Source organism: Vidua macroura, chromosome 12 (genome assembly GCF_024509145.1).
Source record: "Vidua macroura isolate BioBank_ID:100142 chromosome 12, ASM2450914v1, whole genome shotgun sequence".
Taxonomy (NCBI): Eukaryota; Metazoa; Chordata; class Aves; order Passeriformes; family Viduidae; genus Vidua; species Vidua macroura.
Genome location: NC_071582.1, coordinates 17,230,262 through 17,243,665, shown reverse-complemented (window position 1 = coordinate 17,243,665; position 13,404 = coordinate 17,230,262).

Genomic DNA, 13,404 nt, shown 5'->3' with positions numbered 1-13,404 from the left:
GCACATCATATATTAGTCAGAGGCTTTTCCTCTGGAGAGCCTCAAGAGAGCTGACAACTACTTCCAAGGAAGGTGAAAAACATACTCATCCCAGCAGCTGGATGAAGGAGGAGAGAGGAATTACTCTGTTAAAATGTTATCTGCTGAGGTGATTGAAAGCATTTAGGCACTTGTCCTGTGGTGGCAGATTTTAGGACTCATCTGTGGGAAATGGGCACCAACAATTCCAGATGCAACCCTGTTCTGTAGGAAAGCAACCTTCCATGGGGAGCTTTTACATGTCTGTGAAGCCCCCCATGTCCCAAGCAACAGAGAGACTTTCCTTTTCTATTTCATTTATTCCACTAATTTCCATCTTGAAGTCTTTCCTAGGTTTGTTATCAGCTTTGAAGCTGTCTGCATGCTTCAGAAAGGCATGGTTGTATTATGAGGGTGGAAGGGATGGAGTACCTCTTGTTTACTGGTGTTAATGTGTTTCTGGGCAATACTGGAGCACCCCAGCATGGGAAATACTTGTTTCTGCTCTACCAACAGGCAGAACATCAACCTGGAGATTTGCTAATGTTGTTCCACAGTGAGAGGATTTTTGCTGAATGTCACAACAGAATCCCCTTTATGGCTCTTTAATGAAGTGAACCCCCTTGCATCACTGTGGGTCACAAATCCTGCAAAAACTGGGGGAGAAAAAGCAAAATAGCAGATATTTTAGTATTTGCCTTTGCACCTTTGGGGTTGCCTGAACCTGAAGGTCAAAGCCAGTTGTGGAAATACCCTTCTCTAAAAATAGAAGGCCTGATTCTGAATGAGATGTCTGAAAATTGCTTTCCCCAGAGCCACAAAATTTTGGGTACTGACACAACAAAAGAGGCATAAACATCTTTACTTTTATACCAAGGCCAGTGGAAGTGTCTATGCACTTGATGTGTGTCTGTTTAAATGTCTGGTGTCCCTGGCCAAGGAGCTTTGGAGGATCAGGTCCTTCAGCCCTAAGTGATGAATTTCAGGCAGTCTTAAATGTCCTCTTCTGTTTTGCAACTTCATAGAGAATTTTTAAAAAATATGGATTGGCCTAATTATTCATTTTTCCGCCATCAGAATTAGGCAGTCTCTTCAAGGAATGTGATGACAACATGGCTAAAATACCATAAAAAATATGACATTTCTGTGAAAGCAAATTAGAACTGTAGTGAACAACACAGAGGCTCTCAAATGTTTTATGCACAATTAACTGTGTAGTAAAGTGGCACCTTGAAAATGAAGACAGTGAATTTCTGACTGATCTGTGACTGATCCATTACTACTTGTGACCGACCCCTACCTCTACCTACTCCTGTTCAGCCCCTCTCAAAGGTATATCCAGCTGCTGCAGATCTGCTCCCCCAGCAGCTTTGTCTGGTCTCATTGCTCTTTTCCCTGGGAAACCTGTATTTCCTGTTCCATATGATACTCTAAAACACTCTACAGAGCAACAGTACCTGGTAAAAAACTCACATTTTCACAAACTCAGTGCAAAAACTGCAGCAACCATTTCACTTGTGCATACCCACAGTTAGATCTCAAGTGTTCCATCCTCTCTCTCTCCAGTCTCAGTTTAATGTCCTTCCCTCAGTTATCCACAGAATTATAAAGCTTAATATATAGCTTAATCCATTCGTGGGATTTTATCTTTTCTTATATTAACTTATCTATAGATGCTCTGGCAGGGATGGCATATGTTGGAGACAGTCATTTTTAAAGCCATATGCAGCTGGTTCTTGTGTGAATGCAGCACCCTGAAACTCATGATTCCTCTTCACTACTAATTATTTCCTATGGCTTTTAATACTGCTCTGAGTCTTAGAATAGCTCTGAATGATGATAGACATATATTATTATTACAGGTTGTATTAAGCAGTCGTAGCTCAAGTTCTAATTACATTACCCTTCAGCCACGGCAGCAGTAACACTTGGTTTGGTTCTTGAGTTTCTAGGAATGATCTCCCCAGTAGTTCTTCATCAGGCTGCAAGGTCAGGGAGAAAGGAAATTCTCCTGCCCTCCTTTTCATGCAGGAGCTCAGAGGGTGTGTTGTGGAAAGGGACAAAACTGGTCATGAAGGGAGGGGATTCAAATGAGAACCTCCAGGCATTCCATGTAAACAGGACTGTGGCAGCATCCTGGCTCTGCTCCAGGCAGGGTGGACACCCCGGGAAGCGAGCTCTGGGGATGTGCACATGGACATGCGGGTGCACTTTAGGGTGCTGAAGTTATGGGGTTGGTCTTCTGAGCCCCAAGGAGCATAACAGTGAAGATTTCTAAATCCATCCAGTATAGAAGTGTTTAAGTTAGAAAAAAACCTCTAAAATGAGTGAGTCCAACCATTAACCCAGAACTGGTAAGCCCAGGCACAAGAAATGCAAAACACCCCATTTCCCTACAGCACTCCCAACACCAGTGACCCTTTCCATAAGCCTATGATTTTTAAGGGGTTGCACAAAGTCCTGTAGAGTGGGAAGAAGGCTGTGTGTGTATCTCACTTCCATATTTTTGACTGAGGAAAGGATGGCATTTGAACCATGGAACCATAGAAACCCAGAACCATGGAAAGGTTTGGCCTGGAGGGGACCTTAGACACCATCTAGTTCCAGCCTCCACCAGTGCCACAGGCAGGGGTGAACCCACCAGCTCAGGCTGCTCAGGTCCCCATCCAACCTGGCCTTGAACATTTCCAGGATGGGACAAAAGATTGCAGAGCCAGGAGTCAATTAAAAAGTATTTCCACTTTATTATTCTAAGTCAGTGGGTGGGCAGGGTCATCATACATAAATGCTTATTAATAGCAATCTTGATTTGAGCCTGTAACATGTTTATTAGTATTCAGTAGTTGTTTATAAATCTTAAGGGAAATATTTTTATGATTTAAAAATGGAATAGAAATATGACAGACATTTTTCAAAAAAATATTTGAAAAAATTCCTGTGGTATTGAAACAACATGTGCTGAACATAAGGACACGGTTTTATTTTTATTTTTTTTTATGTTTGGTTATCCAAATACCCAAGTAAATAAACAACATAAATAACAAAGGGACTATTTCTTTGTTCTAAAATTCCTTTATCTGATAATCTCAGGCAGTATAAATAACTAAGGATAGGTTTTATTATGTCACACTGTGCAGCAATATAGTACCGCTGGTTCTTTGGGACAGCAAGCCTCTCTCCACAGTCCCCAGAACATTTTGGCTACCCCTATAAACTTGTTCCAATGTATTTTTCTTTTGTGGAATTTTCTTACAGTACCTATAAAATCCAAGCACCTGATACTAGAATATCTTTATTTTTACAGCAAAATCCATCCCTCAGCACATGAATTTTTACATGCATATCTGCATGCACCCCAGGTAGTTTATATTGGTCATGTATGTATCCCTGAAAATCAATATGCATGTTATTATCAATTAATGTATTACAATTAAAAAATCTAAAAATAGAATAATCATCGCTTTTAGAGATTTAAAAGAAAAAAAAGATCAGTTTTATCAGCTTGAAAATGAATAGTTTCCTCACTATGTTAATTAATTGCAGTTGACAAAAGTAGGATCCTTCACTCCTCCTTTCATGTTGCTAATTCCATCCCTCCCTCCCTCTCTCTCGCTCTCTCCCCTCAATTAAACGTATGAGAGTATACCCTCCCCTTTTAGAAAGAAGCTTTTAGATTAATCATATTATCTTAAGGTTCCAAATCTCAATGCCTGCGTGACCTTTCTTCCGTTAGAATCCATTATCTTAAACTATCACAATAATCCTGGCTTTAGGGAGGGAGAGCGGGAAGCAGGAATCAAACCTAATAGATGGCAAATAAGATTAATCTATGATCTAAGTGCCGATTACACTTGGCCCTGCCCTTGAACACCCAGGTGTAACCTTGAAATTCACATCCGCTAAGACACTGCAATTGGATTGTGGGTCCCCGAAGGGCTGGAAGGGGCAGCTGGCCAAACTTTACCCGTTATTCCCCAGCGAGAGGAGAGCTGTCTCAGCCTGCAGCTCTCTTACTGTGGAATTTGGCAGCGGCACAGCTGAATGTTTGTTTTGGGATGTTTAGCATTTTTTCAGATAAAACAGTTATTTTCAGGTCCTTAATTTTTTGTTTGTCAGAAGCAAGCAGCCGGGGAATGGGTGAACTTTTACCTGGACCTCACAAGAGGAGAAAGCTCTCTTTTCAAAATCTGATAACTCTGCAGAAGAAAACAGAGATATTTTCTTTCTTTATAGGCTGACCTATGGACCCTGCCAAAAAAAATGTTCCATGTGAACTTGAGTTTGCAAGGCCCTTGTTTTTCAGTCCCAAATACTCTGTGCTCTGAGAAAGGACATCTGTGATAAGATGGAAATTGGCACTGGTAACTCATGTACTATGGGTGAAGCACACTCCAAAGAGGCAGACCCAGAGGTAATTTTTCATCAAAGAACTTTTTAAAGCCATTATTAAAACTAGCATAAATTTCCCCTGTTTCTGGCAGCTTCAAGAGGCAGGACAGGATTGATTTTGATACAGCAGCTCAGTAGTTTTTTTCTATTTATATGTAAGGCCAGATTCCCTGCTGGAGTAAAATGAAGAGTTTGCTGACTTGTTTGACAGAAAGATGCTGGCTAGAGGTGGCTGTAAAGTTCAACTGGAACCATCTATCCTCCATCAGTTCCATTTGGGGGGCAACAGCTTAACCCCCCAGCAAAGGGGCAATATTTCTGTTTGTGGCTGTGTGCACACAGAAATTCATTTGTGGGACAATAATGCAGGAGAGAGTGGGTTAGCAGGAATGTACACTGGAGGAGAAGTCTAGTGGAAGATTTCCTGCCCATGGTGGGGGTATTGGAGCTACAAGATCTTTAAAATCCCTTCCAACCAAAACCATTCTATGATTCTGTGTCAACATGAGGCACATTTGGTGGGAGGCTGACTCTGAAGTGGCCCTCCAGTTATCTCACAATTAGAGGAGCAGGGAACAAGAAACAGAGAGGGGCAAAATCATGTGCATAACAGGTACCACACTGATAGCCTTGCAGGGTCAGAAGTTTTCTAAGGGGTGAAATTGCTGCAGCCAGCAACATCAAACCTTCCAGAAGGCTGGGAGCATCCTGACCTGCCAGGCTCTGCCCACCTCTGGGAGTCTTTTTTTAGAAGGTGTCTACAGGATGGGATTTTAGGAGGTATCCTCAGGATGGGATTCCCTGCCTGGAATGCCATGGATAGAGGGGTATTGTTTCACTGCCTCCTTACTTTCTTTGCCAACCTACAAGTGTTGGCTCCCACGTGTATTTTAAAAGCTTTGCTCAGCTCCTAGGGAGCTGAGCAGGGACAGTATATAAACAGCATGACAGAGAGTTTGTCACCAGCTCCCTTGCCTGGATGCTGTTCTGCTGGGACCTGTGGATTCTATGTAGGTATGTAAATAAAACAGGAGATAATCTGACCCCACTTCTATTTAATTTAAAGAGAAATCAATGGGAAGGGGGAAGTTACAAAACGAACTGGTCAAGTGGGCTTTGATCAAAAAGTAAATCTGCTCACACAAGTATTGATCAGCAACATAGCTTCTTTCTCAATTCTCTTTGTGAGTACATGAATGCAGCATTAAGGTGCCTGTGGTCCCAGAGTTGTGATATTTTAGAAGTTTTGTAGTGTCATGAAATGCTGGATTATTAGCCTACCCAGTTTGATGGTCATTATAAATATGAATATTTTATTATATTTCTACAAATTCTGTGAAATTCCTCATAGGGATTTTAATTTTATGGGCGTATCTCTTAAGGATCCTCTAAGATCAGCTCCCAGCTTCAACCTGTGCTCCCCTAAACCTGGAAAAAATGAAGATCTGGATACATCCATAAGCTGATACATGGGATACTCTGGGACAGGGGGTACAAGGCAGAACTTAGAGGCACATTTGAGGATGATGATGGGGATCCAGGAGGATGCTCAGACAATGTGGTGACACCAAGAGCCAACTAGAGCACGCAAACTCTGTGCCTTCCATCCAGAGAGGGTTAACTCTCACTTGCAGCAGGCAGCCTCATGCCATTAAGTCAGGGAGAGTAATGAAATTTCATTTAATTTGTCAGGAAGAAAGTGCTAATGTTAAAAGGCATTTAATAAAAAGGGGGAGATTCTTTGAAAGGAAGCCTTTAAGTAATTACTTCAAGTGTCTTAGGCCTACTCACCAGAATATTTACATTAGTGTCTCCCAGCGCCAAAGTGTAATTAAATTAGTGCAGCATTTACATTCCATCCTGGGTTTTTTTTTTTTCAGAAGTGTGATTTTATTAACAATTCTCAAAAAAAGAAAAGCAAGCCTTGATCTAATCAAATCAGGTGTAAGTATTTTTTTAATGTTCTCACTGAGAAAACTACTTAGTAAACTGGTTTGGACAAGGCAGGGAGAGGGGAGAAAGAAAACTTGAGTTTCTGCCTTGGGACTGATGTGGGAAATTGGAAAACCCTTTAGAGACTGCAGAAATCTCCTGGTGGAGCTTGTAGGGTGAGTTTGGCTGTCTGCACCAACCACAGAGGTGCCCATGAGAGAAGAGAAGGGGATGGAGAGGCAGTGGAGATGGCATTGGAGGGAAGAAACAAACCTGCAGAGATTTCAACATCAGACAACAACAAAGTGAAGCAAAATGCTACAAAAAATATGTTTTCCATATTTTCTACTAAAAAGTTGTCGTTTCTAAAAAATATGCATGTAATAGTCTTCTAGAGGAGGAAGACTTTTCTACCTTGAACTAAAGAGAATGCATTCTATTTTCCTTAGCTTCATTATAGAAGTTGTGATTTAAAAGCAAATTTTAAGAAAGACAACAGAAATTCACTACAGAAAAAACACATCTGGGAAAAAAATTTCTGGGGCAAAAATGGCTCAAGTTGTTGTACACAGTCACAGAATTGCCACTGCCAGCACCAGAGGACATAGGAACTGCATACTAAGAAAGAAAAGACTATGGATTTTTTTTTTTTAATAAAATTGAACTAAACAATTAATGTATCATTTTGCAAATGTTGAAATGTTTTGGTGAAAGTTACATAACTACAATTAAAAATCCCCTCAGGAGGTAGCTCAGTGTTAAATGTCACTTTGGTCAAAATGAGAAAAAGGCATTTTCATCACAGAGGAATGAATATCTTCTGTTAAACTTCTGGGATCATATGGGGGACACAAATTCAAAAAGAAACTAAGCCAAACAGTTTTAGGCATGACTCTTTCTTTATTATCTAGAGAGAGGAATCTTGGCTAGTTTTATTGCATGTGAAACTTTCCTAGATAGAAATGTATTTTGAGTGATGATGAGAACAAATACACAGGAATATTTTGCAGAGTTGCATCGAAACACTGCCTATGGCTATATAAAACTGAAACCACTGCAACTGCTGCACAGCTTTCACCTGGGACCTAGGAAGTCCAGATTCACATTTCTGCTATGTTTATTTATCAATAGGAATTTCACCCAGCATCTCTATCAAAATATATAAGAGCTTAAAAAGGCATAGTTATGTGTCCTTTGCTTGTATTAACATAGTCCTGTATCTTACAAATGCTCTGACTCCTAATTTTCTTGGTGAAATATAATTTTTAAAAGATTTGAAGTGTGAATGGTTACCAGTACAGAGGGTCCCAGTGTCCTTCAGTAGCTCTTGATTTTCACCAGGTCCAGTTTGCCTGTGGGTGACTCAGAGATGTTCTAGCATGAACACAGTAACACGCATGGCAAAGATAAACTGTGTCCACCCTGTGTTTAAAGATTTCTGAACACAAGAAAGAACACCTTTGTGACTGAGAAAAATCTCCTGCTTTTGCCACTGCTTCTTCAAGCATCTACAGTGGAGGTTGCCTGGGATTTGGTGCTAAATCAAAGGATTTTGCAGGATAGCAATAGCTGAACCATCACTAGGGCAAGAGCAGACGTGCAACTACATCCTGGGCACAATGATTTCCTCTTCCCGTGGTACAGTGGATACAAAGACAACCTAAACACTCAGAGATCCTAGAAAAACATCTGAGCTAGGGGAAACCGTCCAGCATGTCAATGAAATGTTGACGGGCTGACACTTTCAGAAGGAAAATAGGAAAGAACTGTAAAAGCAATGCACTCTGCTCCTTCCTGCCAGGGTTGTGATGTTATTTACAACTTTCTAAGTTCTCCTGTATGTATCTGCCTGACTCAAAGAGGCTTTTTTATTTTTTCCTGTGCTCCGCAGACTTCACACTCTTTGAAGGATGACTGACTGAAGGCTGTGTTTGAAGTTATTGTTTGAGTCATGACAAACGTTTGAGGCTCCCAAAGAGATCCTGATATGGGCAAAGTCTGGTTGGGACAGCCTGGATGGTGCTGCCATGGCCAGGCATGGATCTGGATGGGTTGAACTGGCTGTCTAATCAAGAGCCAAGACATTTAATAACAGCATGGTCAGAAGAAGGAAAGGAATTAAAACACCTGTGTGCATAAAGAGGGCCTTGGTCATGGAGATGTGGCATCTCTAAGGCTTCTTCATGTGTCCCAATGGGTCTCTTTCAATTTAGTTTGTGGGCAATCAACCCCCCATAAACCAAGGCTGTTGTTTTTATCTGAAGGAACACCAATCTCACTCCCACCTCTCACAACTGCTTTCCGAATAATTTAGAAATTGGCAGCCCATGTTTTATTTTACCATAAGTTTGGCTTTTCAGGTATTGCGTTTTAGAGTATGCAGTTTTATTTGTGGACCAGCAAACAAAAAATTCAATAAACTATGCTGGGATGGCCATCACCAACCCATGGTGTGCCTGCACTGCTCATCAGACCTGGTGCCATCAACAACTGAACTGTCAAAGGGTGCTGAATCTTGTGTGTATTTAAATGAAGTTCAAACCGAGCACCCAATTGATGCTTTTGGAAGGTACAAGAACCTCATGCTGCAACCATTCCAAACACACATTTGTAAGGGAGATGAAGTTCAGGAGGGACAGCACTCTGTTCCAGATTAGGGCAAAAATAAATCAGTCCTGCAAAAGGACTCTAAGATCTGGAAAAAATGGAACTTGCTGAATGCTGAAAACTTTTGAAAAGCCGCACTTTTCCTCTAGCGCCTGAGCAGGAGCTAATCTCTTTCAGAGATCTGGTCCTGCCTCTTAAAAACACATATTTTTATGGTAGAACAGCTGTTGTTGCTTCTGTTGTGATGATCTGGGTGAAAAGTTTGGTAACAGAGAGGGAGGCTTTAAAAAAAGCAAAAGATTAAAAAACTTCAAAAAAATTCCTCCCCAAACTCACCCACTTAAAAGAAAAAGCCCCTTCTGCTCTGGCCTTTCAGAGACATTAAACATCTAGAGCTTTTTAATGCAATTAAAACAAATGCTGACGTTATTTATAGTTAAATTACTGGCAAGAAAAACAACTAATGAACAAACCCCACGTTTGTACCATTAAAAAAAAAAAAAGGAAAAAAGAAAGAAAATCCTAAAGGGAATGATTTGTAAGGATGTGGTTAAACCTATTTATACCCTGGGTTCTATTTGTTTTACAACCAGCGGTGCACGAACAACATGAAAGGTTATCTTTGACAAGGTTTTAGCTATTATTTTCTTCCAGTGAAATGGTATTTCTTGAGAAAAAAAGGTCTTCAGAACAAAATAACAATAAATCCTGATTTAGATACATAAAGCTGCCATCGATATCACATAATATCAGTGTTCTTTCTCACTCGATACAGGCGTTTTTAAGATAAATGGTAAAACTGAACTGGAAATCCATCTGGCCAGCTGCCTGATCTAATGAATAACCCCACTTTGGCTCCTGCAATGTAAGCAGAAAGAGTTCTCTCCCGGCCGCTTTCGTCTGTCATGAATCTACAAGACAGCCGACATAATATCTGGGCGACAACAGCGTGCTAACAGTGCAGTGACTTCCATTTTCTTTGCTTTCTATTGATTTTCACTTAATAACTGGCGAAATACTAAACGTCCGCCCTGAGTACCTAATAAATCCTGCCTGAGCTTTTTATTGAGGAGAATTTAATAAAAACAACCATTGCGGCTGAGGGATTTTTCTTCTGGACAGAACATGGTGAGGGGTGGGTGGTGTTCGTGGGGGTGGGGGGAGAGACATTTGAATTTTCTAATTTTTTTTTTTTTTTAAATATCCCCCCTCCTTCTCTTCGTTGGTCTCTTGAGGACCCAGCATTGTTTCTTCCAAGAGGACCCAGTTACTTTGCCTCACGTTTGTTTTCTCCTTGACCAGAAATGGCCACTGCATGCACATGTTGCCATTAGATGGGGAAAGAAGGACATCTGCAGAAGGAAGGCACTTCCATCATGTCCATCCTACGCACCCGCAGTTACTTCTTCAATCTGATTTCAATTCTCTTAATTGTTATGAAGGCTCCCTAATTGCCAAGTGCGGGGGCTGTCAGAATCCTACAGTAACACGCTTTTTATTGTCCCATTTTACAGCTATTTTATGTTTGACACTTGACACGCAGGCGTGAAGATCCCCTGTCGGATTGGTTGGCTACTGTAACAAAATGGCATTTTCAAGTTATACGAAGTGTTAAATCTGCATCCAGTTAGAAACAAAACAAAACAAAACCCGGTGGTTTATAAGTTGACAATTAATCCTAATTGTTAGCTTGGGAAAAAAAAATCCTCTGGAAAAACAAAAAGGCCAAACCCCTTCTTTCTCCAGCTGTCCAGCAAGTGTGTATGTATGTATTTATATGTTAATACATATGTGAGGTACAGTTTTCCTCACTGAAGATGAAACAGGCAAGAATGGGACACCATTCCTAAGCACAGTGTATTATTTTCCTCTGCATAACCTCACGAACGGCTCTCTTTCTTTGCCAATAAACTCAACAGAGTTCCTATTATACAAAGCTGCTCTTTTAGAGCATTTGACAGTTTTTATTTTAATTGACACAGAGGCAGTTTCAAAGTCATTGGGTTTAATGAACAATCATCTTAGCATTTGCCTGCTCAAATCCTCTTATTCCCAGCAGTTCACAATAAAGTTTATTCTAACGGTTGAAATTAAAAAAGGAGAGAGAGGCAAGTAGAAATGTTGAGGAGCTTATATAAAAATCTGCGAATCTCAAGTTTTGTGCAGTGCTGTTATGAAAACTACTCAGCCATGCAAAGCAATAAGAGGTTTAATTACTCATTGGTAGTCCCTCTGCTGCTCCTGATGTGGCGTGTGGTGTTGCAGAGGCCTGGGAGAGATAATTGAGGCATATGGGTGGAGTACAGCGCTGCTCTGGCAGCTCATCTGCTTTTTTCTCTCATTTCTGTGTGCCTCATTCCTCCTGAGGCAGAAGGCTCAACAGTTCAGCACGGAGAAGGATCCAGTAGATGACCATGATTTGAAGCACGTGAGGACCTCACAAGGGAAGAGGACAATCTCCTGGTGGTCTAGCAAATCCATGCTGACTCGATCCAAGAGTCATCGTGAGAAGCCTCTGAACCACTGGAAAAAAGATCTATTTTCAGGTTTGGTTAATTTATCCAATCTAGGCTTTACTGGGCTCACGTGGCCAAGGATTTAATGGCTTGTAATAAGCGTAACATCAGTGACAGCCATGGCCTCTCCCTTCTGCAGGGTATTACAAGGTAAAGGGAAGGGCAGGATTACTGAACCTGAACACAACCTGGACCCTTAAAATCATGTGGAGGGAATATCCAAACCCAGAAATTATTAAATCTATTTATTGTTTAAGGGCAGACTAATTTGTCCATTTTAGGGCAAATTAATTAATGAAACACCTCTGTTGAACAACTTCATGTGGCAACTCTGTGACAATAAGCGCTAAAAGTTTCTGCTCTGGTTTATTAATATATGCTAATGACATTCAGCAGCTGGAAGTAAAATCGATGTTCCAGCAGGGTGTGATCAAATTGTTCTTCATAGCTGACCAGCCAGTAATTCATGTACTACCTGTCATTACAGCTTGGAATCCTCTTTCCTAAACTGAAATCTTTTTACAGTTTTCACAAAAAGGATAAAACAAGAAGAGATTTTATTACTATCTAAATGGAGTAATAGAGTGACAGGACATATTTGCATTCTGAATAGATTAGCTGGTCTTTTAAATATTTATTTGTGTCTATTTTCAAAGTCCCTGATCCTCTGAAATTTTCCAAACACTTCTGATTTGACAGACTGGGAAATCTGTCTGCAGCTCCAATTATACTTGAAAAGATACATATAAATGATTTGACAAGTTAAAAATTAGCAGCGAGTTCTATACCTAGCACGATTTGGTGAGCAGCAGTTCATAATTCATGATACTTCACTGTAAAGTTCATGTAAATGCTGTATGTGTGGGATCCTTTAATTGGTAAGCATAAAGGTGTATTGCCATTCACCTAATGTATTCTATTGCTCAACAAAAGGTTGTTGTAGTGAGCCCTGATTGTGACAAATGATTTACTATTAGGAACATTCTGTAATTATTGTTCAGTGGTACCACAGACCGATACATCATTAACATGATAGACGACCTTTTATATCAGCAAAAATAACTAAATTAATAAAAATGGCTTCATTCCAAACCCTGTCAGAAAGCCAATACTCGAAACAATCAAGTATCAGTGATACCTGAAAAGACCAGAGTTATATTTTTGTTAAGCAAATCTTATTGTTTGTGTAATAACATTGACGTGCTGTAGAATAGAGGGTTGGATTTTCAGCTGCTGTGAATCAATGATCTAATTAATTCTATTTATGTGGAGACACACCACTCCACATCTGTCAAGGGTATGATATGTAGGATTTTATTGTACTGCTAAAAGCATGACTGCAAATGAAGTAACAGAAAACTTTTCTTTTTCCTCCTCAAGAATTCTGGGAAGAAATGCAAGTGAGCTCTGACATGCTGGTTTTTCAGATGCTGCTCCCAATTCCATCCACACAAAGCCAGTGTGACTCTCCTGAATGAAATGCTTCATCCAAATTTACATCTCTGTCATTTGAGTTTGGAAAGGACAAAATCCCATTTTTTTACCTTTGAAGTTAAGGATTTGGAAAACTACCTGAAGAATAATTTGTTTTCTACCTAAGATCATGAATTCTTTGTTATCTACTATCCATATTCAGTTTTTTTTTTTTTTTGGTTTTTTTTTTTTGGGTGTTTTTTTTTTTTTTTTGTTTTTACCATATATTTTGTAAAAGATATTTGGGGAAAAACGTTTCTGATGGAAAATATTGAGGCACAAGTTCTGGAGACGTTGCTGTGCAGAATACAGATAACTTGGGGAAGATGCTGTTTGCTATCTCCACTTAAATTCCTATCAATTGCAGATAATTTTAATGAGGAAGATAAGTATCTTTCGGGAAATAGTGTGGATCTCCCTGAGGTTATCTTCTTGAGCCCAATAAGAGCCAGGAGGAAGTAAGAAACAT